This window comes from Paramormyrops kingsleyae, chromosome 24 (assembly GCF_048594095.1).
Source record: "Paramormyrops kingsleyae isolate MSU_618 chromosome 24, PKINGS_0.4, whole genome shotgun sequence".
Taxonomy (NCBI): domain Eukaryota; kingdom Metazoa; phylum Chordata; class Actinopteri; order Osteoglossiformes; family Mormyridae; genus Paramormyrops; species Paramormyrops kingsleyae.
Genome location: NC_132820.1, coordinates 22,300,630 through 22,327,490, shown reverse-complemented (window position 1 = coordinate 22,327,490; position 26,861 = coordinate 22,300,630). Strand labels below are relative to the sequence as shown.

The window sequence follows — 26,861 nt, the reverse complement described above, 5'->3', positions numbered from 1 at the left end:
TGTCCCAGGGCAGGATTTCTACGTGCCACTTCCGTGGACTTTTAGTTGAAGATTATTTATGCAAGCTTCCCCATGGTTACAGTGTACAGGGCGAAGTGCACATTTAGAAATCCTGCCCTGGGAACTTCCATGCATTTCCGTATAGTACAAATTGCCAGCTTTCCGGCAGTATATCACATGTCCCAGGGCAGGATTTCTACGTGCCACTTCCGTGGACTTTTAGTTGAAGATTATTTATGCCAGCTTCCCCATGGTTACAGTGTACAGGGCGAAGTGCACATTTAGAAATCCTGCCCTGGGAAGTTCCATGCATTTCCGTATGGTACAAATTGCCAGCTTTCCGGCAGTATATCACATGTCCCAGGGCAGGATTTCTACGTGCCACTTCCGTGGACTTTTAGTTTAAGATTATGGATGGCAGCTTCCCCACGGTTACAGTGTACAGGGCGAAGTGCACATTTAGAAATCCTGCCCTGGGAACTTCCATGCATTTTCGTATAGTACAAATTGCCAGCTTTCTGGCAATATATCACATGTCTCAGGGCAGGATTTCTACGTGCCACTTCCGTGGACTTTTAGTTGAAGATTATTTATGGCAGCTTCCCCATTGTTACAGTGTACAGGGCGAAGTGCACATTTAGAAATCCTGCCCTGGGAACTTCCATGCATTTTCGTATAGTACAAATTGCCAGCTTTCCGGCAATATATCACATGTCCCAGGGCAGGATTTCTACGTGCCACTTCCATGTTTCAATATAACAGATGCTTTAATTGCAATATCCTTTTTATTTTATTTATTTCGTGTATTAATTCTGATAAAATGGCTTGTAGAGTGGCAACCACGTTTCTAGGTAGATATTTCACAGGAGTGCTTTCAAGCTGTACAGTATAGCTGTACTTATATGAGAAAATTTAATCAGATAACACCAAAACAGTTCAATAGTGCTTGGATGTGAGATCTACAGAAATACAGAATTACAATAAAATACTGACATGTTTGGTGAAAGACATATTTATTTACTATGATTTATTTTATTCGTCAGGAACAGGCATCCATGAACAGTGACGTTGGTAGCCATGGACATCCACATCTGTCTGACGGGACAAGAGAGGGGAAAAATGCAGATTATCCTCGACCAGAGAACGCTCAACAGATAATATATAGAACATTTTCACATGTTTAACAAATTAACAATGAAATTAATGTTAACATTAAGAACAATACGATTTCGGACATCCGTATTGTACTGACTGCGCAGTTGCACCGCAATGCTGAGCTCCTCCTTTTGTTTACGTTCGGCGGATCTGGCGGAATCCGCATTTTACCCTCACCCGCATGAAAACAACAGCGAATCCGTGTACTAATCAGCGCGCGACAGGGGAAACTGAATTGCCCAGAACACCGGCGCTGGACCTTCTTCCCAGCACAGCTTCCAGGGGTGACCATGCCCAGCGACTCCCACAGCCAGGCTCCCTTCTCCGGGGACACACAGCGCATGGGGCTGCTGGAGACTTCCGGCAGTGCGGCCTCCTCCTAGCCCCGTAATGCCGCCTCCGCTGCCTCGGCTAGCCACCCCTGGCGGTCGCGCTACTTCTCCCAGTTGGTCAACTCACCGCTGAGCTGCTCCAGCTCCTGCTCCTCCGCAGGTTTCAGCAGCCGCTCACGGTCACGATGGTCCCGCTCCTGCTGCTTGTCAAGTCCGCGGCGCTCTGCAGCCAGCCGGGCCTCCCAGCTGCAGCACGTCTCCTCCCGCTCCAACAGAGCAGCCCCCGCCCGCTGCGGATTCTCCTCACTGACGAGCAGGGAGCTCTTGACGGCCGTTGAGTGGCAGGAGCGTCTTCAGGGCGCGCTGCGCGGGTCCGGTGCATCCTGGATCAGGGTTCCCACAATTCTGGCACAACCGACTGGCTAAGCAGTTTCTAGCGCCGAGGTGGTTAAAATGGTACGGTCCACATTAGCGGTGTCTGAAATTGTTTTACATAGAAATTTTCCTACAAGGTGAAGTTAGCTTTTGTTTTTTTCTTTACAGCAAAAGAAAAGTTTTAAGACCCCCCAAACTGCTATTTTTGTCTCTTTGGGGGAGTCTGGGTCTTGGCGGGGGTTACTGTACCCCCCAGTTCCCCCCGTAATTCGAACCATGTGTCTATGCTGCTGAAATGAGCCTTGCATATTGCGAGTTGGACCGAAATCATCTTAGTGAAGTTTAGTTTGGTATTTGTAAAGCTGGCCTATCCAGTCATGCAAAAGGTTAAACTTAATTAACTATATGCAGTGGTGTAAAATTCAGCTTTCTTACTTTTGACATGAATGAACTTACTTTAATTAATTAAGCTACATATCACCCATCCATGTTTCCTAGCATTTCCAGCACTGGAATGAAAATGATGCAGAGCTTAATTAAAGCACTGAACAGCTGTTGCCATCCCACCAGCAGGGGGCAGGGCTGCCCTTCATCATATCAAGCAACGCAGTGTGAGGCTTCCTATGCATCTTGCTCCCTCCCTCTCCGCCTTGGCTTTGTTCAGTCATCTTACTTTGTGTTTCTGTGCCTATGTGCTTTGCTTGTTTCAACTGGTTTTAGGATCTAAACTGGTTAAAGACCATGGAGTGGCTGGTTAAGGAGGCTCACCAAAGCCTACACTGTCTGTAGTCTACACTGCCTACCCCTCACCCAACACATCGTCAGTCTCATGACACCAGGCAGATAACATAAGAACATAAGAACTATACAAACGAGAGGAGGCCATTCGGCCCATCGAGCTCGCTTGGGGAGAACTTAACTAATAGCTCAGAGTTGTTAAAATCTTATCTAGCTCTGATTTAAAGGAACCCAAGGATTCAGCTTGCACTACGTTATCAGGAAGACTATTCCATACTCTGACTACACGCTGTGTAAAGAAGTGCTTCCTTAAATCCAGTTTGAAATGTTCTCCCGCTAATTTCCACCTATGGTACTGGAGTGTTAATACCAGAACATCCCAACTCCGGAACAGTCTGTACCCCCAGGCCAACAGAAGGATCAACTACTGCCACCCTCTGCCAGCTGTGCCCCCACCCCAGGCACTATGGTAATGGTCACCCAGCTCACTGCACTCTGCACCTTACATGCAGTTGCACCTGCTTTTTATACTGGACTGATAAGCACCAGTCACTTCATGCTGCAGTTTCTTCTTCCCTACGGTCCTCATATGCATGTATATTGTCATGTATAGGTTATGTAAGTTTTCTGGACTGATAAGCAGCAGCCACTTTGCACTGCACATTCCGATTCCATACCCATATCTATAGTTTACATTGTTATGTATAGTTCCTGTACTGTATGTATGCATGTCTGTTTTACATTGGTAACTACATATATTTCTTTATTCCATAAATTCTACAGATTAGTGGAATACCTGCATGGATTTAAATTCCCCGCTGCATTCCACTGTGCGTTTCTGTTTATCAGTGCCGTCCTTCCACGCACACGGACTCTGCCACGGGCATGTGCACACGTACGCCACACACTCACACACATCACGTACTTCACATACTCGCGTATCACATCTGCCATTTCCTACCTGCTTCACACCCCCATCAAGATTATCCATTGTTTGTTGCAGTTTCTGTTAAGCAAATAAATGCTTTTTTATTAAACCAATCGCTGTTTTGTGTTCATTTGGGTAGGACAGAAGCCAGCATACTATCCAAAGAAGCCCCACAGCCTTCAGGTATATTTATGTTCATTGTTGAACTACTTATCTGATGGGATTTGATGGGATATGAGACTGATTAAATTACCAGTATCACCCAGCATCAACACATCCCAGTTTGCTGTTTTGACCACTTTAAATCATGCATAAGATGTTGCTTGTTGGCCATAACTGATTACAGAAGCATCATATACTTTGATGTGAACTAATGTGTAGCCAAACTGTTTTCCAGCAAGCTCACAGAATACTTTTTATTGCATAATTATTTTTATATTTGTTTTGAAGAATAAAATATAGTTATTAAGGAACTGTGTGTGGTTTATCTGTTAAACTGACCACTGAACTTTAACATAAACAGAGGAAACATCACATAATGCTATAATCACAATTAACACAAATGCTTCGTCAAGAACCCCTGGGTTACATCACAAGCGACTGTCTCTGTGAGTGAGTGGAGTCTTTGGCTCTGTAGCCCTTCGTGATGGTGTCTGTATCTCATGGCCTGCTGTTCCCTTGCACACTACTCTTCCAGTGTAGGTATTGAGGCACTGAGGTTGTCTGTCAGGTGGCTGAGGTGAGTAGAGTTGCACCACCTCTTCCAGTAGCTGCACCAGGACCCTCCCCGGTAGAGCTCAGCCTGGAAAATGGTCAGTATTAGGGTGTACTCACACTTGGCCCGGTTGCCTTATATAATGCCTGAGCATGATATAAGGCTTCAGGTGTTTCATTCAGACCCATTGCCAAAAGTGTATAAAATCAAGCACCTAGCCATGCAGTTGGGTTTACAATCATTTGTGAAAGAATGGGTCGTTCTGAAGATCTCAGTGAATTCTAGCCTGGTATTGTCATTGGATACCATCTTTGTAACATGTCAGTTTGTGAAATTCCTTTCCTGCTATATATTCCACAGCCAACTGTACGTGGTATTATTGCAAAGTGAAAGTGTTTAGGAACAGAATCCCAGCGACAAAGTGTCAGGCCACGTGAAGTAACAGAGTGCTAAGGTGCATAGTGCATACAAATTGCTAATGGTTTGTCGACTCAATAACTTTCTCTGGCATTAACTCCTGCACAAAAACTGTGTACTGGGAGATTCTTGGAATGGGCTTCCATGGCCTTGCAAGCTTCACATCACCAGACACAATGCCAAGCATCGGATGGTGTGGCGTAAAGCACACCACCACTGGCCTCTGGAGCAGTGGAAATGTGTTCTGCGGAGTGACCAAATCGTGCTTCTCTGTCTGGCAGTCAGATGGACAAGTCTGGGTTTGGCAGATGCCATGAGAACGTTACCTGCCTGATTGCATTGTGTCACCTGTAAAGTTTGGTGGACGAAGGATAATGGTATGGTTAGGGTACCATATTTGGTGAGATGAAAAAGAGGACGTGTCCGGGGATGTTTTTCACGTTCACTGGCCAATCAGACAACACTTCTTTTATAATAAGTGTTCCCTAATCATCTTGTAAAACGAAAATTCACGTCCGGTGAAGGCAGACTGTTGGGTTGAGATTGTGTATATATTATCACTCATGTGTATTCTTATGAATGTATAGCTTGTTTTATATGGCAACTGTGTAAGTGCTTAACAGTAATTTTCTATCACGTGCAGCAGACGAGCCCACCTCTGCTGTACGTTCTGTTGTTCCTATTTCCACTCCCACTTCCACATCCCATTCTATCCCACTCGAAATGTTGTTCACACCCACAATGTAACCTGATCACCTTAAAGTATAAATAAACCCTCTCATGGTGCCACACCCTTGTAGCTACACTGCGGTGTGCACCCTTGCAAGTAAAACAGCGCGTGTCTCATACTCTGTGGGCCAGCGGCCGGGGGGGGGGGCTGATCACTCTCTCCGACACAGACACAGAAAATATGAGTATATGTATATGGAAAGTATGTCTTTTTCAACAAAAGTTACAAAATGTTAAAAAAGCTAAACTTTTTTAAACCTAAAGCAAATAATGCAATTCACTATAATTTTTGGAAGATGACTTCAGTCAATCATTCTTATGAGCCAAGTAGGCCTGTATACACTGAATTTGACATGATATATTCTATCCTAATAAATATTAAAACAAAGTCTTAAGGGAATAAGCAGAGGATTAGTTTTAAAGAAGCAAAAAAATATGTAATAATAAAATAAATTCAAATATAGATTGAAGTGCCCAGAATTTGGAAGAGTTTATGGCCGAGGTGGGAGGGGTCGGCGATGATCTCGCCAGGTCGCCTTTATGTTCTTGGGGCAGGTAGTGAATCACTGAGGTTGAGGCTGCAGCCAATGAGCTTCTCTGCTGCTTGGACGATGCCCTGCAGTCCTTATATAAAATATTTAATATTAATTGTTGTGTCTATCATTAGGAAAACAGCGATACTGAATGGGGAGTCTTAAGTTCACCACTACATTTTAACACCACGTTCCAGATCTACAATAACAGAACCTGAATGTATTATTTTACAAACGACCATTTCAACAGGGTGGTGCAGTGGTTCGTGCTGCTGCCTCACAGCAAGCAGGTCCTGGGTTTGGTCCTGGGTCCTATCTGTGTAGAGTTTGCACGCTGTTTGTGTGGGTTTTCACTGGGGGCTCCAATTTCCTCTCACGGTCAAAAAATGTGCAGGATAGGTTAATTGATTAGTCTAAATTGGCCCTGTAGTGTGTGGGCGACTGCCCAGGGTTGGTCCCTGTCTGTGCTCATTGTTCCTGGGATAGGCTCCCTATGACCCTGGTTGGGATTAAGTGGTTTCAGAAGATGGATGGATGGACAACCATTCTGTTGAATATATTTCATTATTCTAATTTCAGTTCCAAAAATGACTTGACCTTAAGAAGAAGTGTTCTTTACTTTTTAATCATTTTCCCACTTTTTGCTGCTGTTCTCTTTCAAGACGAAGGGAATAATGATAAACTGAGGTAAGCCTTCAGCAGCATTTACCTGGTCACACTGTAATGGTGTCACGTCGAGGGCAAGGACAGAGGCGAAGACAGGCATGGAGGAAAACCAAAAGGGGCTTTATTAAAGAAAACTACACTACAGGAAGGGCAAAGGAAACAGACCACAAGGGGTCCAAACAGGGTAGGGAGGATCAGGCAAGAACACTAGACACAGGACACACTGGGGAGCACATGCAGGCAGCAACATCAATGACTGCACTGAGGATCGCAGGACTGAAGGACACTTTTTACAGGGCATGTGAGGGAGCAGATGGGACAGCGGGGAAGACAGCAGGCTATACGTACACTAAGATGGGAGACAGAGTGGAAGAGGGCAGGACAAGACACCAGATGGGCACTGCTGCGGGACAAGGGCGCAGACACCGAACACCACTAGGGGACGAGACAGACAAGGGTAGGCAGGGGCAACACCAGGACAGGGCACTCTGGGGGCAAGACGGGACACCACTAGGAGAACTGGGGCTAGACTAGGGACAACCAGGATGATAGAACGTACATCACACACCAGGACAGGTCCACAGACGAGTGATAACACGGGACAAGAAACATTTCATGTGGGTTACAGGAGCTGGGGAAGACAAGACAGGCCATTAACCATACAGAGGACAGAAGCGGAGCAAGGAACTATATGGAACCAAACACTAACAGGAACCAAACACGGGCAAGAAACCAGAAAAGACAGGGAACGCAGGGCACAACTGACACACAGACCAACACAGGGTGGACAGCTGAAGGGGACTGCAGGGCAGGAGGGCCCAGAGAAGCCGGAGCAGTGGCCACGGATGGTGGCTTTTCCCAAGGACAGTGGGCTGGAGACGTCTTGGACCTGGAGTGAAGACAGAAACAGAGGAAGGGAACAAGCAGAGGGTGTGGGGGGAACAAGACTGCAAGACAAGTTAAAGTTTATGGGAACACAGGTGACCTGTACAACATGCCCTTAATGAGGGATACGGTGCTTAATAAATAAACAATAAATAAAACACAAATACATAACAGGGCTAATCATCTTTATGTGTGTGCAGTTTAAACAATGAAATCAAATTAACTTACCTGGGGATTTTAGTAATTCTGGAATTATGAAAAATAATACTTTAAAGAGCAGTTTACAAATCTACTTAGAAATATACATTATTCTCTTAATAAACGTTAAACATTATTATGAAACATTCCACATATACATCTCAAAATTTATCACACTTAATTCATTATCTTTGATACTCTTTCAATTATTTTATGTTCCCCAAACAGCAGCAGCAGAACCACAACTTCATCTTCTTCATATTTTAGCTCTTCTCTATATAAAGAGCTGTACAAGCTCAACTTTAATATTAATTTCCCACCACTTCTACTTCTTCTATCTCTACCTGACCCACATCTATCTCTACACCGCCAGTTTCCTCCTGACCTCCTTCTCTATTTATAATCTCAACTAGTACATCACTTACTATTATTTCCAACATGGTTACATCACTCACCATGTCCGCACCCTCAATAATTACCTCCCCTACTTCTACCCCCACAATCTCAACATTTACATCCCCAGATTTTACTTCTGCAAGCCCAAACTCGCACACTTGGACTTGCACAGCCTCCACCTTCACATTTCCTTTCATATCCTCTGCCTTCAGGTAAATTTCCCCCCCCTTAACCACCTTTACATTCACCCCCACCTCACCTTGCTTCTCCTTGCTTCCATTTTGCATTTTATTAATGCCTACATTCAGGTCTGCGGCCTCCACCTGTACACTGGAGGTCACCCCCACATGTTTCTCCCTCTCTGCCACCTCCACCTTTTCCCCACTAATTGCACCCTTTACCTCACCTATCCCCTGAGTGCTCCTATTCTTCCTGACCTTCTTCTTTTTCTGAAGGTAGTACGTCTTATAAATTTCCCACTCTTCAGATGTCAGGCCATAATTGTTATGAAGAGTCTCAGAGCCTTTCATGCTCACACCCTCCCCTCCCTTACACCAGTCAGTCACACCTCCCAGTGCTCCCATAACCTCCCCAGCCTGGACGGTGGGGGGTGTTGCTGGTGAGTACTCCTCCAAACCTTCCTTATCTCGCCAGTCAATCACCTCGTCCCACAGGTCCCAGGCTCCCCAGTGCTGGTCGTTGGTCCAGGAAACAGCTCTCGCAATTCTCATTCTGGTGAATAAACAAGACATATAATTAACTAGCCATATGTGATACTCGCAAAGCCAAATCTGCACTGTATTATTTCAACCTCATTCCTAAATGCTATTCATCAAGAATGCCTATGGAAAGAGATGGAGCCTTCATTAGCTGCTCGTGGCGTCGAGGCTACTCCGGCAGTAACGGCTGAATTGCTAAAACTGCTTCACAATACAGCAGGGGCGTTGCTAGAGATTTTGGGCCCCATGAAAGCATATCATATTAGGCCCTCCAGTCCAAACCAATCCAGTAATTTTCCTAATTTTTAGGGGCCCTGTCACTCAGGGGCCCTTGGAATCGTCCTAGCTTTCCTCCCCCTTACGGCGCCCCTGCAATACAGTAAAGCTTGTGAAATTATGACGCTGCTTCGATACGCTATAACATCGCCATGGTACCGAACCTAGCAAAAGGTTAATCTTACTTCAAGAACATGGGACATTTAAAAAGTAAACGTATAGGCGATCTTTGCAGAATAACATCTGAAGATGAAATGCATTATCACAGGCTGGATGAGTATAACCAATCATATCAACCATAAGTCTTATTGTTCTTAAGTTTAACACAAATATTTTCTCTTACCATTTAAATATAAACAATCATATTACAGTTTTTTTCAATTGCTAACAAGTGCTTACCTATACTTCAGATACTTTTTCCAAACACTTAACACAGACACACACCTACAAAACACAATTGGCCAAATGGCTAATTTTCCTCTCAAAAACACATTTTGTTAAACATATACTAGCACTTCATTTCAAAATACAATACACCTTTCTCTGCACACACTAACTTTACCAAAACACTGGAAATCTGACTCAAAATGAAATTATTCTGTCAAACAATAACGCATGTTTTCAGTTCACAAGGTACATGCAGTCAATCAAAGTGCACCAGGTTTCAAAATACTGGCAATCTTTGGCATTACAAAAACTACATAGACTCTGTTTCATTTTTACTGGTAACTGTATGCAAGACATGCAATCCACCGTTTTTACACTATATTTTTTGGTTGGGAACTGTATGTCCACATCTAATGTTCACATTCTAAATCATTCCAGGAAAAAGCAAATCAGTTTTTTTTTTCCTTTACTGTATACAAGTTTTACTGTATTGCTTACAGTGAACAAAATATTCATGAAACATACAAGAGCAAACACACAAAATACACTGAGCGAACACACAAAAAACAGCAACAAAAAAGCTCAGATGAAAGGGGGAAAGACTGGAAAAAAAAAAGACTGGAAAAAAACCCCCACAAAATTATCTAATCTCAGCAATCTTCAGGGTTAGGCCACATGTTTTCGTCAACATCGCATCTGATGTCATCCAAGGCGATACACCTGGGATAAAACCGCTTGGTATGACGGATCCACCCTTGGCAGTCTTCAACTGCGATGTCCCTGCAGCCAGCATCCATGGCATCAAGGAGTGACATCTGGTCATGTGACTGATGGTCATAAACCTTTCACCTCCATGCAGAAAATAACTCCTCTATGGGATGGAGGAAAGGTGAATAGGGTGGAAGGAAGAGACCGACCAGTCTTGGGTGGACTTCAAACCATGTTGTGATTGCTTGAGAGTGATGGAAAGCCACATTGTCCCAGGTGATGACAAAGGTCCTCATGTGCTCTCCCTCTTGATCCTGGTCTGGAACCAGGTGCTGGTGAAGATCATTCAAAAAGGCAAGGAGGCGCTCGGTATTGTAGGGTCCAACCTGAGATCTATGAAGGACCAATCTAGTATTTGCAATTGCTGCACATATTGTGATGTTTGCCCCTCTCTGTCCTGGCACTTCAACTGTGGCCCTATTTCCTAAAATATTTCGTCCTCGCCGACGCCTTTTGGCCAGATTGAATCCTGCCTCATCTATGTAGATGAATTTGTGAGGGGCCTGATTGGCCTCCACCTCCATAACTCTCTGAAACAAAGTTTATGCAAATTCATGTCACCATATACTGTACTGTAACCTATTACGTATAGGTTACCTATATGTATACTTATAGCTTACAGTAAGCTTACTGTAGAACTAGACATTGAATATACACTATACTACCTGGACATATTGTCGCCGGAGCTCCTTGACTCTGTCATTGTTCCTTTCAAAGGGAACAGTGTAGAGCATCCGTACTCTGTGTTTGGACAATGTCCGAGTAATAGTTGTGAGGCTGATGCTATTGATATTGCGAATGTCAATTATTGAATTGTTTGTTAATTGTCAGCTTATTTTTGAGCTGATGTGTTGTTTTTGAGCTGATATTATTGCAGAAGTAGAGGTTTTATACTGTAGGTAAGGTTTGGAATATTGTTGTTTTTATTGTTGTATGTTGTGTATTAACATTTGTAAATAAGACAAAAACGATCCATAATTTTGTTGGGAGGTATAGCTTGTCTGTTAAGAAAATGTAAGCATTGTAGATATGTGTTCACTGACTGCATATTGGGTGAAAACGACATGAAATGTGTGAATGGTATGGCCACAAAAGACCGATGCTGTGCTAATTGTGTTTAGAGTTTTGAAAATGTGACAACTGTTTGGACAAACGCTTGTTAGCGACTGGAAAAAACTGTAATAATAATGGCCACAGCATCTACAGTTTAAATTACTAATTATAAATATATTTCAACGATATTGTGCCGCAATATTTGCATGTAGGACATAAAATCAAATATAAAATTGAATATGCTAACAAAACATAATTTGAAGAAATAGCAAGAAACATACAAAGAGATGCTGCTCACCTCTGCGCCATCTCTCTGTCAGAATGTTTGTGTTTAACCTGCAATGATTTTGTTTCTATGGAAACCACCGAGATATTTCATTGGTCGAAAAGTATGAAGATATGTACTGACATTATGTTCAACGAATGAAAACAGAATGAATTGTCAGGGAGGGACGAATTTGAAGCTGGTCCAATCAGAAGTAGTCTCTTTAGGTTGTGCTTACTGTAGCTGGGCGTGATTGGATATCTATCCGCCTTTCAAGCCCCCAAATCATGTATCTACTTGTCAATAAGTAACCACGCAGCTCTGTCTATAAAGTCTGTCTGTAATTTTCTTATGACATTATGTTTTTGCTAGGCAGCATTACGGTAATGCGTAATACCGCTGTATTGGGGGTGTACCGCCGCTGTATTTCCATAGCTGGTTGACGCAATTAGCATTTTAGCAACATTGGTAGGGCGACGTCAACTCTCAACGAATTTCATAGGCAACATCTATAATTCAGGAACTAGTAGGTCTTAAGATAGTTGTTTACGCTTTTGAGAAAGAAGACTATAGTTCTTGTTATTCAAATTCAGTATCCTGGTGTTTTTAATTTCGAAGATATGTCATATACAAGTTTTTTGAGAGACAAAATTTTGGTTTGATTTCTATTTTATTTTATGTTAAATAAAGTTAATTTAAAACCATTTTACAATTAGTGCAGTGTTTCCTTTAGAATTAGTGCAGTGTCCTTAAAAACTGCATGTTCAAATGTTCAAACCTAAGGCCATGCCATAATAACTGCTTTGCAGATATTTCATTCAGGAATCTATAGAGGATATAGGTAAGCCAGTCTGTGTATGTGTGTTTGGGTGGATGGTAATGTATATATTATGTTGTGAGGACCAAATGTCCCCACAGTGTTATAAAAACATGTTATTTTGACTTTGTAAGGACATGTTTTTGGTGCCCAAATGAAAAAACTCAATTTTATAGAATTCTGTGAATGCAATCAAAGGAATTGTCAAAGTTTTGTATTTTGTTTGCTTACTTACTGTTACTTCTTGGTTACTACTGTAGGGATTAAGGATTAAGGTTGCCATAGTTAGGATTGGGGTTATGCCCATACAAATGAATGGAGAATCCACACAAATATTCAGATACCTAATCTCTCTCTCTCTCTCTCTCTCTCTCTCTCTCTCTGTGTGTGTGTGTGTGTGTGGTATGTCATGTTGGGATTACAGTTTTCTCCATGGAAATGAATGGAGAGTCCCCACAAATATATAATTACAAACATGTGTGTGTGTGTGTGTGTGTGTGTGTTGTGTGTGGTATCAGATCAGTCCCTGAGAGTTCAGTAGTCTGATGCCGTGTTTCTGAGTCTGGGTGTGAAGGCCTGAATGCTTTTCCAGACGCTAGGAGTGTGAAAAGATAATGTGAGGGGTGGGTGGGGTCATCCACAATGTTGGTGGCTATGCAGATGGAGCGTGTTATGTGAATGTCCATGACGGAGGGGAGAGAGACTCTAATGATCTTCTCAGCTATCCTCACTATCTGTGGATCTTGTGATCTGAGGCTTGGAAAAACATGTTGTGCTGCTCAACCTTGGCACAATGATATGGGTGAATCATGGACACAATAGAATTTGGGGATGATTAGTCCATACAGGGACAGAATCATTCCATACCTCAATCACCTCGTACGTATGTCTGCTAGGTGGAGTTGTTCCTAACTGTGCGCAGTGGAGTTGAACAATCACAACTTCCCAGAATATTACAGTAACAGGACGACAGTGAACAAGTCTTATTAATTCTATGCTGTGTGGACGATGTAACCGTCCGCGTGTTCACCTTAATACACAGGACATTCAAGCCATTGCAGAATCCAAACCCAGAAATGCAGCTCCCTCCACCAGCAACGCCAATATAGAAACTGCCACAAAATCCATGCCCCCTGATAACCAGCCCCTTTTATTTCCACCACCGTCGTGGGGACCGTACTACAAAGAGTCAACGCAAGGTAAGCTGCAAAGTGCAAACAAATTTACAACCTACCCTACATAGTGCCCTACGTTTACTTTGTCTGTACTATGAGTACAGTCTTTGCACCTTATCTGTTTGGCACTATATGTCGGTCATTCCTGTTACTTTTCTGTCCTCATGGTTTACTTATATTTTCTCTAACATGAGTCACATATTTAAAGCAAATATATATTTAGGTCTTCGTTATCACGTAAACAGAGACAATACGTATTAAAATTTTAAAAACTTTTATTGATATATGCATTAAGGCTGCCATGATTAGTGGGCATAGTCGATGACATGTTCTTCTTCAATATCACTACGCAATTATTGGAGTAGCTATTCTCTAAAGTCCTGCAGTGACATGTAGTTTGTTATGCTGTGTTTTTATGAAATGCCTTTTTATATATCATTATTGTTTCAGTTTATGCTGTAGCCATTTGTGCATGAATCTCCTTGCGTCAGAGGAAGTTGGGAGTGGGGTGTGACCTTTATGAAGCAGAATGAGACGAGATGAGTTGTAAAATAAATGGTTACGCTAACTGCAGTGAGACCTTTCTCATGCGGCCCTGCTCAATCTGTGTAGTCATACCATGGCAGTCAGTTAAACAGGGAGGTTTATCTGCAGTGTTGGATTGTCTCCTGGGAACCTGTACAGCCAGTGCTTGGAGTGTGATGTAGGACACGAAATCAGGACCGCCCACTTTTTACTCATTTTAATCTTAAAATATGGACAGTGTGAACTGGAACTTTGCCATTTTGCTCATATCACTTCCTCTGCCAGCACTTGCAGGATGGGCTTCCCCTTTCATTCTGGTTCCTCCCAAGGTTTCTTCCTTCTAGGGAGTTTTTCCTTGCCACTGGTTTGCTCTCTGTGGGCTTTGGGCAGGGATAAGGTAAAGTGCTTTGAGACAATGTAATGTTGTGAAAATGCGCGACACAAGTAATATTGAATTGAAATGAATCACACCAGCTTGTCTCAGCTGACAGCAGCTCTTACTTATCTGATAAGGGGGGGGGGGGGGGGGGTATCACATACCTTCTGGTCAACGTCAAAAGGAATTTATATATAAAATAATATATTGCATATTGCTATAACACTCAGTAAATGGGACCTATTATGCTTTTCCCTTTCTATTAGTGTGTTACATGGCTTCAACTGCATGTAAACGGTCTGCAAAGTCTTTAGATGCAAAGTACATAGCAAAGGGAGTAACTCTCAGCACAGAAACCACTCATCTCTCATCTGCCTAAAACACCTCATTGGAATTCCAGCCCTTACTTCCGTGACATGATGAGGTCACCTCATAACACAATCCTTATTGTCTGCCTACCTGCAAGGATCTGTCTGCAGACTGAATGACAGGGGAATGAAGGGTAAACCGACCAATCAAACCACACTGGACTCATTGGGGGTGGGATTAGACAGAGGGTGAATAGACATGTGCATTATGAGAAAACAATATGTGCTTTTCGAACACTGAAGCATGCATACTCTATTCTAGTTGATCATAGATATAAAATTATAAACTGAAAGTGAGCATAATAATGCCCTTTAAGCAACAGTAGGCTGCTGTCCATGGTGCTGAAAACCTGGATTGGCAAATTTTACATGAAATTTTTTCACCTACTTTAACTGTAACCCTCTTATTTTGTTGGCAGTGATGCTCTGTGAAGTCATACAGAGGTGGGTATAGAAAGGATTACAGTGAGTAATAGGTGATTTAGATGAACTTTAGATGAACTACATTGTACAGTAGGAGATGTAAGGTGCAACACACATTAAAAGCTCTTTTTGTGTGAACATTATAAAACAGATTAATACATATTAAGCATGCAGTTTGAAACTTTACATTCAGACCTACATCAGTCAGAAAAAGCAGGCGATGACCAGCCCAACCAGCAGCTCCATCCCTGATTGTACAGAATCGCTTGTCAGGGTAACTTCTGAAGTCATGACTAAACTAATTTCCCTCTCTGCCTTCAGCTTCACCAGCTAGATTAAACTAATCATTGAGGAGGAAAAAACAGTCAAGCCTCACAGTGAAGCCATAAAACACACTTGGGTTAAATGTATTACACTTTTTTCCAATCATTTTGACTCGTGTCTCAATACCATGTCCACTTTTTCCAAACACTTAAAACATGCACCGTAAAATTGGACTATGTGAGCTAAACTATGTATGCTTTTGCATTGCCTTGACACAATATGCATTCAATCACCACTTCCCCCAAATTTTATGAATACTTCTCTCAGTCAGTGTTTGCCACCAGCAAAACTTTGTACAACTACAGCCGATTTTTCAGACGTTTAGATAATATGTTCAAAACAGTTAATTTTCAGTCAATTTAAATTAAATTTTATTGCACTGTAAATTGAAATATGCTCCATTTTGACAGACAAAGGACACTATGCACTTGCACTAACACAAATAATTATGCCTTTAGCAGAAATTTTATAATTTTGTTTTTGTTTGCTGCTTTGTTACCATTTATACAAATGAGGTCATAGAGTGTCTCTTTCCTTTTTGCATCGCAACACAATGTATTCTGTGCATAAATAGTGGGTATGGCAACACATATATTACAGTAAAACATTTACATTTATTCATTTAGCAGGTACTTTTTTCCAAAGCGACTTACAGTGAAGTACTGTATCTACAGGGACAGTCCTTCTGGAGCAAGTTGGGGTCAAGGGCCTTTGCTCAGGGGCACAATGGTGGCATCCCCTGGGAGTGAACTCACAAGCTTCCGGTGTTCCGAATGGGAGCCCAGCCAGATCCCTAACTACTAGACCACCACCATCCCCCTAGATCACCACCAAGCACTTTACAATGCTTGAGGCTGGAAAGCTGAATGAAAGCACATACCTGCCTGTAATTTCAGCTAAGCATCTATCTAGGAATTTGTGTGGTTAGTGCCAATTTGCCATATGTACAAATCTTTGGATCCGCATTTTCCATTGCCATTTTTCTTTAGCCAGTTAACAATGGATGCAGCAAGAGGCAGAGAAAGAGCAAGAAGACATCAACGGAGAGGAAGAGGAAGAACCATGGCTACTGATGAAATCAGAGCCACAGTATTTGACCATGTTGGAAATCATGGTCTGTCCCTGAGGAAAGCGGGACTAAGAGTTCAACCCCACCTGCCTAGATCCACAGAGGCATCAATTGTCAGGATTTTCAGACAAAGCAACAAATACTATACACTATTTAGAGCATTCTGACTGAAGGCATTTGATTGATGTGTATATTACTGTAGCGGTGTGATTTGAGAAAAGTCTCCAGGAAAAAACTGACGCATCGATGCACGTTTGTCTTTACTGTAACCCACTACTGTAGGATTTAGCATTTACCTCCCACAGGAGGGAGAGGAAGAATTTACCAGTATTTGTGATTGTGTGGGACAATGTGGCCTTTCATCACTCCCACCAAGTCACAGAGTGGTTTATATCCCATCCCTGGATGATGTCATTATTCTTGCCACCATACTCTCCATTTCTCAACCCGATTGAAGGATTTTTTTCTGCATGGGGATGGAAGGTATATGACCATCGGCCACATGATCAGATGTCGCTTTTAGATGCAATGGCTGCTGGGTGTGTGGACATCCATGTGGAGGACATCCAGAGCTGGATAAGGCACTCAAAGAGATTTTTTTCCGTGGTGTATTGCAAGAGAAAATATTGTGATGTCGATGAAAATTTATGGCCAAATGCAAGGGACCGAATGAATTAGTCCAGGACAACAGTATACGCAACTGTATACAGTGAGACTTTGCTATTTGGCGATTTTTGTTTTGTTTTTTTTTCTTTTGTATTGAATGTAATGTACTTTCAGTAGGTGGTTGTAATGTATTTTTCTTTTCCAGTGTATCACGCAGCTGAATTTATTTACTGTATTATTTGTTTGTATTATGATGTTTACTGTAAGATAACACTAGACATTTTGCAGCGCTTCAAGTTGTTTGTGTTTTTTCATGCATTGTACTTTGTGTGACAAAGTCGTCTTGTGAGAGAGTGCATGTGCTATAGGTTTGGCAGCATGTGTCACTTTTGGGTGAAGTGTGAAGTGTTCTGGTGGTTTTAGTGCATTTTGCACCGAAAGTTTACAGTGTGAAGTGTTTGGAAAAAGTCATGGTATTGAGACAAGTGTGAAAATGATTGGAAAAAACTGTAATATTGACTTATGTAGCTGAATTTTGTTTATCCACTAGAGGGCAGTCACACACAGGAGCTAAGATAAGATAAGATAAGATAAGATAAGATAAGATAAGATAAGATAAGATAAGATAAGATAAGATAAGATAAGATATCCTTTATTAGTCCCACAAGTGGGAAATTTGCATTGTCACGGGAGAAAGTGGACAGTACAAGAATAAAGCAGCAAAAATGAAAAACAATAGAATAAAATCTATATATGTACAGAGTGGATATAAAAATATAAACATAAATATATGTACAACACTGTGGAATTGCACTCAAAGAAATATTGCACATAAGAAAACCCCATGGTGTATTGGATGTGTGTGTTTTGTTAGTCTATGTGTGTGTGTGTGTGTGGTCAGCTGCAAGGACTTTGTTATAGAGTCTGACAGCAGTTGGAAGGAAAGACCTTCTGAATCTCTCCTTCCCACATCGTGGATGCAGCAGCCGGCCACTAAAGGAGCTGCTCAGTGCTGTCAGAGTCTCCTGCATGGGGTGATAGATGTTATCCAACAGGGATGGCAGCTTAGCCACCATTCTCCTGTCACTCACACCCTCCACTGGGTCCAGAGGGCATCCTAGAACAGAGCTGGCCCTCCGGATCAGCCTGTTTAGTCTCTTCCTGTCCCCAGCAGAGATGCTGCTGCCCCAGCAGACCACACCGTCTAAACTAAACACACCGTCTAAACCAGGGGTGTCGGACTCCAGTCCTGGAGGTTGTATAGCTTAGTTCTTTCCCTGTTCCACTACAAATGATTCAGCTCAAGAGCTGTGTGGTAATTAGCACATGGAGTTGAATCAGGTGTGTTAAATGAGGGGAAACCCAAAAATGTGCAGGGCTCTTGCTCTCCAGGACTGGAGTTTGACACCTGTGCTCTAAACCAACCATCTAAACCAAGGGATCTGATGCCTCAGGAAGTCAAGTCATTTATTTATAGAGCACATTTAAAAACAACAGGAGTTTATCCAAAGTGCTTCCCAGTCTAGAGAGAACTGATTAGCAAGTACTATATTGATGGTAAAATGTATAAATAAAATTACATGAAAGCATGCATACTTGCACACTGAAGGAGACTGAGGGGGGACATGATCCAGGTCTATAAGATTCTAACAGGTTTGGATGCTGTTCAACCGAATAGTTACTTCAGCATTAGTTCAAATACAAGAACTCGTGGCCATAGGTGGAAATTAGCGGGAGAACATTTCAAACTGGATTTAAGGAAGCACTTCTTTACACAGCGTGTAGTCAGAGTATGGAATAGTCTTCCTGATAACGTAGTGCAAGCTGAATCCTTGGGTTCCTTTCAATCAGAGCTAGATAAGATTTTAACAACTCTGAGCTATTAGTTAAGTTCTCCCCAAGCGAGCTCGATGGGCCGAATGGCCTCCTCTCGTTTGTATATTTCTTATGTTCTTATGTATGTTCTTATATAAGAAATAAGAAAATAAAAATTTATGGAAATGTAGTACAATAAGTAACAGATGTAAAGAGTAAGAGGTTAATTAAAATTAAATGAAATGTGTCATTAAAAACTTCATGACAAAAACCATAGGAGAACCTGGAAAGCAAGAGAGAAGGTGGATCTTTAACTTAAGATTTATACTCTTCAATAGTAGTGCAGGGCTTAATGTGGAGACTATTCCAAAGTCAGGGGGCAGCTACAGAGAAAGACCGGGGGGGTTGAATATGGAAATAGCAGATCTGAAATGTATTGTGGGGCTAATCCACTGAGTGCTTTAAAAGCAAATAGCAAAGTTGTAAGGAAAGCACTGCAGAGAGAGACCCTGGTATTCCAGTGAGGAATGGATACAGATTAAATAAAACCAAAATATGACACAGAAGGTGAGACTGAACTCAGACCTCAAGCTGATGAAGGAGGGATGTCTGCCTCTGAGCTGCACACTCAGCCCACTGAGCCACACGGCGGCCTGACTAAGGCAACATCAGACAGGGAAAAGGCACAGAGTACAGGGCCAGACGGGCACCGACCCTGACAAGTAATATTACAGTGTCAAACTCATGATGATGAACCATGAAAACCTGGATATAACTGAGGAGGACCAGGGACCCCATTGTGTACGAAACATCATTGTTGTTGCATCACTTCCTGTGTGATGTGTAAAGTGACCCTTCCCTCTTTACTGTGACTGCTGTATGTGAGCATAGAGAAGACAGAGAAACAGTGAAGTTACGGAAAATTGGGACGTGAGTGTCAGTCTCCACAGATCTGAGGTCAGTGAGACACATAAAAAGGCTCCTCTGATGCTCCTCTTCATCCTCTGATGGGCCACCAGGTGAGAATCACTTACTTTAGGTTGGTTGTTATTTCACTTCCTGTTTATAATGACTAACAGCAGACATCCTAGGAAAATGTACAAATTCACTATAATTTGACAGCATGTAGTTCCGCCCTTAACTGTGTATGAGCCCTCTGATGGACGGGCATCTCCTATGGATTAATGTCAGGTAAGAGGTTATACTCAGAGTAAAGACGTCTGGGCTGACTGACTGATTATAGAATTGACTGCAGTCTTTTCTGTGTCCACCATGTGGCAGCAGTGCACAGAAATGTTCTAATTCTATCCTGTCTTGGGTGAAGTAAGATCTGTTTCGCTTCTGCTTATGCTCCCACGCCCCCACAAAGCTCATTCTTCCTGGACCTCTGTAGCCATATCCTTAAACTCCATGATTATGAGTTCATTACAGGAACAGATGCTAATGTTGTCCATGACCCAGTCCTGGATAAATCCGATTCTCTCTTAGGAAGTCAGGTATCCCCTCTAGTCACCAGTATTGATCAATGAAGTATCTATTGTTAGAAGCTCCTTTTCTATTTGAGCATATCCTTGCTAAGTTTGCATGAGTGCTCTGCTCCCAAAAGCCACGGGTTTTCTGCATTGTATCACAGCTGCACCCAAACTGGTGTCTGAAGCATCACACTGGAGAATCAAGTCTTCCTTGGGATCATAATATTTCAGTACCGGTGCATTCACAATGGACTCTCTGATTTTGGAGAATGCAGCATCCTGAATGTCTGTCCACTCCCACAAACTGCCTTTATGGGTCGGCTGTCGCAGAGGCTCACACTGGTCTGAACGGTGGCTGCAAAACTTGGCTAAGAAATTTACCATTTTTAGGAGTCTTTGCCCCCCTTAACATGTGTTGGGCATCTGCTGGATTGCTTTGCCTTTTTCTGGATCAATTTGAAGTCCATCCACTGTCAGTAAATATCCTATGAATGGAACAGCGTCTGTCTCACTCTTACTTTGCATTTAGCCTGATGTTTTACTCAGTACATCTGTCCATAAATTACGTCAGTCTTCTGTCAAGATCTTTCTCTGCCAGTTCCATTGTGTCTCCCTCACCTGTGATCGAAATGCCGTCTGTAATCACATGACCTCCCTCCAAGCCGTTCCAGGGCTCAGTCATCTTTGGAAAATCTCTGGAGCAGTGCTGATGCCCATAGGTATGCACAGCCGCCTGTACCTGCCACAAGGGGGCGAGAAAGTGGTCGGGTAGCTGAAGTTTTCCTCCAGCTTGACAGGCCAACAGGCATTTCTGATGTCACACACTGAAAAGCTTCTTTAGATCTAGCAAGATGTCATCAATGGTAGGGAGAGGAAAATGGTTCCTCTTCAGTGCTTTATTCAGTGGTTTAGGGTCTGTACACACGCTGAGCTCACCGTTTGGCTTCTTTGTGAGGACTAGGCTGCTCCACTCCATGCTTTTGTCCACAGGTGTTACTATTCCCCTCCTCTTTAGGTGAAGCAGCTCTTCCTTTAAAGCAGACATGATGGAAAGCAGAACCTGTCTCTCTGATAGCTTGACTGGTGTTGCCCTCCTGTCTACTTCTATCTCATATTCTCCATCCAAGCAGCCATCGCCTTTGAAAACATCAGGATATGTAGCTTTAATGTGCTCCACTGTCCATGGCCCTTCTGTGGAATCTTCTGTCACAGCACTGTCTAGTGCCAGTATATTCTCTTACTGCACCTTCAACAGATTCATAGTCCATGAAGACTACAGTACATGATACCTTTTCATATTTTTAGGTTCTTCAGTACTTGTTTACATCAGACGAAGGGCTACAGTGTACTTTTGTTATACATTGCTAGTAACTGATTTGTCTTTTCAGTCAGAATGTCAGGAATTACTATGTGTACAGAAACAATATTGCAACTGGCCCCACAGTCTACACTAGTGGCCAAAACTGTGGAAACACGTAACATTTTTGGAATTCCGCTCTAAAATAGCTGTTAATTACTACAGGAATTTTGGTGGTAATGTCTATTAAAGAATGTTTACAAATATCATACATTGGATTAAATTAGTAACTGGAGCAGTTGAATAGTTCTGCAATCTAAGCAGGATGATCCCCAGACTCTGTGACACCCCTTGTGCTGGGATTCGTGTCCTTTGCTCCTGCAGGTGATCCAGTGGTGATGGGGTCAGAGCCCCAGTCCTTGGTATCTGTTTTGGCCCCAACACCCAGCCTCCTGCCTTGGCCCAAGCCACTGGCCTGCACACTTCAGTGGATCGTCAACAGTCCACTAATTGATCCATGGAGCGATAGCGACTGGAGGAGCCCAAGGAAGAGGAAGACCTTTCTGGGCTTCTAGTACTGACGCAGACAACCTGCCCTTACTGCTCCCTCTTGTTGCCGAGAAGGTCCGGCTCCCTGGAACTCAGCCATGGAAGGCCACTCAACACATCACTTCTCTGCGACATGGTGCCTCGAAACTCTCCACAAATTCTTCCATTGACTCCCCAAAGCACACAGCTGCTTTGCTCGCTTTCACTGGACATTGAAAGAGGAGATGGCGGAAGGCAGCTGACCTGATATCACTGAACCCAGTTCAGGTAGTGCCCAGTCCCAGTGAAATTGCTGCAGCTTCGCCCTGTGGATGAATGATTAGTTAAAATTTGTCTATTACTATTACTAATAAACTGGTGTTTGTTCATTACTGAACAGGTAATCAAAGTTCCCTTCAAATGACTCAATTTTTCTTGTACGTGATTGTGTAATCACCTGGGTTACCCCCTTAGATACTCCATACCATAATTATCGTCATCCTGACCTTCTGTAGGCATTAATCCCATGTCAGATGTCTGCACAGCTATTCCCTTCCATTCTCTCACACAAAGTGCATCACAGAGCCTCTTTTATTCAAACCATGGCTCCCTTGTTTAATACTACAAATTCTATTGTCATCATAAGCAAATATATATGCCTTGTGCATAGTAAATCTTTTAGTGTCCTAGCAGCATAAAGAAAAATTATGATGCATTTTATTATAAGTTTTACGCTGTATATAGTAATAATAATAGAATGACTTGCTAAAGTATTTGGTGCTAAATATTCAGCCTTGTGGTTTTCTCACTTCCTGTTTAAAGTGTTCACTCCCCTTTCACTCTGCCTGCTGTGTGTGAGAATAGAAACGACAGAGTCAGTGAAGGTCCAGAGGATAAGGAAGTGAGGGTCAGTTTTCCTCAGATCTGGGCTCAGTGACACACACACGTATGGATCCTCTGATGCTCCTGTTTCTTCTCATTGCTGGGCTCACAGGTGAGTGTCTCTCATTACAGTGGTACTGAGTAGAGATCTCTCTCCTGCTCCTCACACACTGTCAGCTGCAGTTTGGAGATCATGATGGAGATCTGCTGCTACATCAGAAGAAATTGCCCCGGCTAGATTCTGGAAACATTTGCAGAGGCTGCATTGAGTATCATACTCTATGAAGTTGTAGATAGTATTTAGATTCTCACAGGTTTTTATATCACTTATATTATTATGTAATATTTAAAAAGCTTTAACAAAAATATTTTACCAATAAACTGGCAATTACTTCATACATGTACAGTATTTTGTGTTTTGTGTCAAGACCAGCGCATAAGTCTCCAAAGCTTGCGTTTCCTGTATCCAATAAGATGGCAGAATTTTTCTCAATGTGCAATACTGACTGCCAAGTGTGATATCTGTGATGTATGTGATGTAGTTTTGTTGTAGCAGATACTGAACTAGCGGCTCAGCAGCTACAGCGGGATCTTAATTTAATTAGTGACTGGGCTGACACCTGGCAGATGAAATTTAACATAGACAAATGTAAGGTACTCCATGTAGGGAGCAGAAATATAAAGTACAGGTATTTTATGGGACCTACTGAAATAAAGGTAGCTGATTATGAGAAAGACCTTGGTGTGTATGTTGATGCTTCCATGTCTCATTCTCGCCAGTGCGGGGAAGCAATAAAAAAGGCCAATAGGATGTTGGGGTATATCTCCAGGTGTGTGGAGTTTAACATTAGTTTAGCATTAGTTCAAATACAAGAACTCGTGGCCATAGGTGGAAATTAGCGGGAGAACATTTCAAACTGGATTTAAGGAAGCACTTCTTTACACAGCATGTAGTCAGAGTACGGAATAGTCTTCCTGATAACGTAGTGCAAGCTGAATCCTTGGGTTCCTTTAAATCAGAGCTAGATAAGATTTTAACAACTCTGAGCTATTAGTTAAGTTCTCCCCAAGCGAGCTCGATGGGCCGAATGGCCTCCTCTCGTTTGTATAGTTCTTATGTTCTTATGTATGTTCTTATATAAGAAATAAGAAAATAAAAATTTATGGAAATGTAGTACAATAAGTAACAGATGTAAAGAGTAAGAGGTTAATTAAAATTAAATGAAATGTGTCATTAAAAACTTCATGACAAAAACCATAGGAGAACCTGGAAAGCAAGAGAGAAGGTGGATCTTTAACTTAAGATTTATACTCTTCAATAGTAGTGCAGGGCTTAATGTGGAGACTATTCCAAAGTCAGGGGGCAGCTACAGAGAAAGACCGGGGGGGTTGAATATGGAAATAGCAGATCTGAAATGTATTGTGGGGCTAATCCACTGAGTGCTTTAAAAGCAAATAGCAAAGTTGTAAGGAAAGCACTGCAGAGAGAGTTCTTATGTAGAGTGACATAAGGATTCACTTTAATTAAATGTGCTGTCCCCAGTCTTTTTAACCCCAAAGGACGAACCAGCACCAGTTGTGGCCATGGTTCATCCCACCCCTCCGTATCAGGTTCCAGCGCAGGCTGCAGCTCCCTCATCTCAGCTGGTTACGGGTCCGACACCCCCATTTATGTCCCCTTCTGTTGTTTTTGAAAAAATGGAAAGATTCAATAAGTTGCACAACTATTATCTTAGCACCGGTGTGTGAATGTGAGTGTGGATGGGTGAATGTGAGGCATAATTGTAAAGCGCTTTGGTACTCGTAAGAGTAGTAAAAAGCGCTATATACTGTAAATGCAGTCCATTTACCATTTACCATTTACTGTAGGGAAACTGAATAAGAAGCCTTTACACTGGGCAGAAAATGCTTTGTTTGTGTAGTACGTCTTAGTGACAGAGCACCAATTTCAGAGGCCATTAAGCTGAAAAATATGCAGTGAAATATCTAATGATATCTGAACATTTAAACACAGCATACAATTCAGTTTGCAAATTTAAACAATTCTATTTAAAAGAACAGTTTAATTTCAGAGCCAATGGCCGTGTGACCATGAAATGAAATGAAATGCCGACAACATTCCTGGAGCCTTCAATTCAAGCATTCTGTCGAAACCGCATCCCCTTCAGTCAGGTTCACAAAACGTGTGAGTTGTTTTCAGCATACGTTTTTCTTTATAAATCCCAAAATCCTCTTACAAATGTGCCTATGAATGTTTGGCATCTTTTTCGGTCACACAAAGCCTTTATAAATGAATTCCCCGATTAATGCCTCTACATGGCTAGTGTTGTAATTGTATCATTAGAAACACATGAAAACATCTTAATTGCGTTAAGGTATGTAACGGTATAGTCACATGACAAAAGATAACTTTGTGACTTAGCAAACTGCATGTTCTTCATCTCCTCTGTATGGACCATAGAGCTGTGTATCGGAGAGTCTGGCAACACGTCACGTTTCAAGATACAGGGATTGCAATTCAATATGTTGGTATATTTTGCAATTTTTAAATCTGATGTTAGGAAAACTTGTCATAGTATAAAAAGCACACCACGTACAAATGGAAGAAATCTGAGTAAAAATGTTAACTTTTTTAACGCAACCATAATGGGGGGCTCGATTTGCATTTATCACAGTCCCTGTAACAATCTAACGTCATATATATAGCACCACAACTATTTCGAGTTCAGCCAACGGTGGTAACGTTACTAGTCTGCAGCGTACGTTGTGCAGGTTACCAAAAATGACTAGTTATCAATTACTGCATATAAAAGTAATTATAATGAGGGTGGGACTGGACCGTGTGTCCGTGAGGATTTTCGACGTGTGGTGCACGGGTGCGGCGAAACGCGCTGCATCGATCAGCGCATGCTCCACCAGCCTGACCTAACCTGTATATATAGCCTAATAAAGGAAAATAATAGTGGTCTAAATGTTGTATATTGATCGCTTTAACATCGGGGGAATATGGGCTCAAATGTTCGGTGGTGATGTTTCTGCAACACAGAGATGTTTGCCGATGGATTTTCAAGTACCGCGGAGACATAGTGCCAATGCATGTGTGCTCTCTGGATAGTTATATTACTTTAGTGTTGCTGCTGTGACAGTGCCAGACAATACAACTGTCTAATTGTACCTATCAGCGTACCTATAAAATCACCCATTCATTGCGCCACGGTAAGGTCGGATGGCGTTACATCATAAACAGGAAATTAGGAGAACATGCTGCCTTTATCCATTAATATTTTCACGCAAGACAAAGGTAACGAGTCCGTTGAAATTTCAGTACTTTGCGTTTTTTAATTTGAAATGGTAATTAGTTACATTACTCCTTACAGACAAAAGTAGTGGAATTACAGTAACGCGTTACTACCAACATTGCTAGGTAGTGTGGGATTCAATAGAATTATAAAGAACATACAATGAATAGAGGAAAAGGAGAATATAGCTTAAAGCAGGGCATGATGAAAGGGGGGGGGGGGGGTTGATTCTAGAAAATGCAGTTAACTGAAACGAGAACTGACTGGCGCCGGCAGGGCAGGGGGACCTAATCAGAACAGATAGAGGGAGCGACAGAAAACGTCAGCGGCCCCTTTATCTTTTAGCCTTC

General features: G+C 42.2%; 2 long non-coding RNA genes across 2 annotated transcripts; both read right to left on the bottom strand.

The window, feature by feature from the left end:
- Positions 1-996: 996 nt before the first annotated feature.
- Positions 997-2,337, bottom strand: LOC140582270 (uncharacterized). The gene is made up of 2 exons (XR_011985200.1): positions 1,615-2,337; positions 997-1,095 (listed from the first exon to the last, which is right to left on the bottom strand). It is a non-coding gene; the product is annotated as an uncharacterized lncRNA (long non-coding RNA).
- A 4,352-nt stretch (positions 2,338-6,689) lies between these two features.
- Positions 6,690-11,613, bottom strand: LOC140582396 (uncharacterized). Its single transcript, XR_011985348.1, has 3 exons — positions 11,569-11,613; positions 9,462-10,747; positions 6,690-8,799 (listed from the first exon to the last, which is right to left on the bottom strand). It is a non-coding gene; the product is annotated as an uncharacterized lncRNA (long non-coding RNA).
- Positions 11,614-26,861: the final 15,248 nt, after the last annotated feature.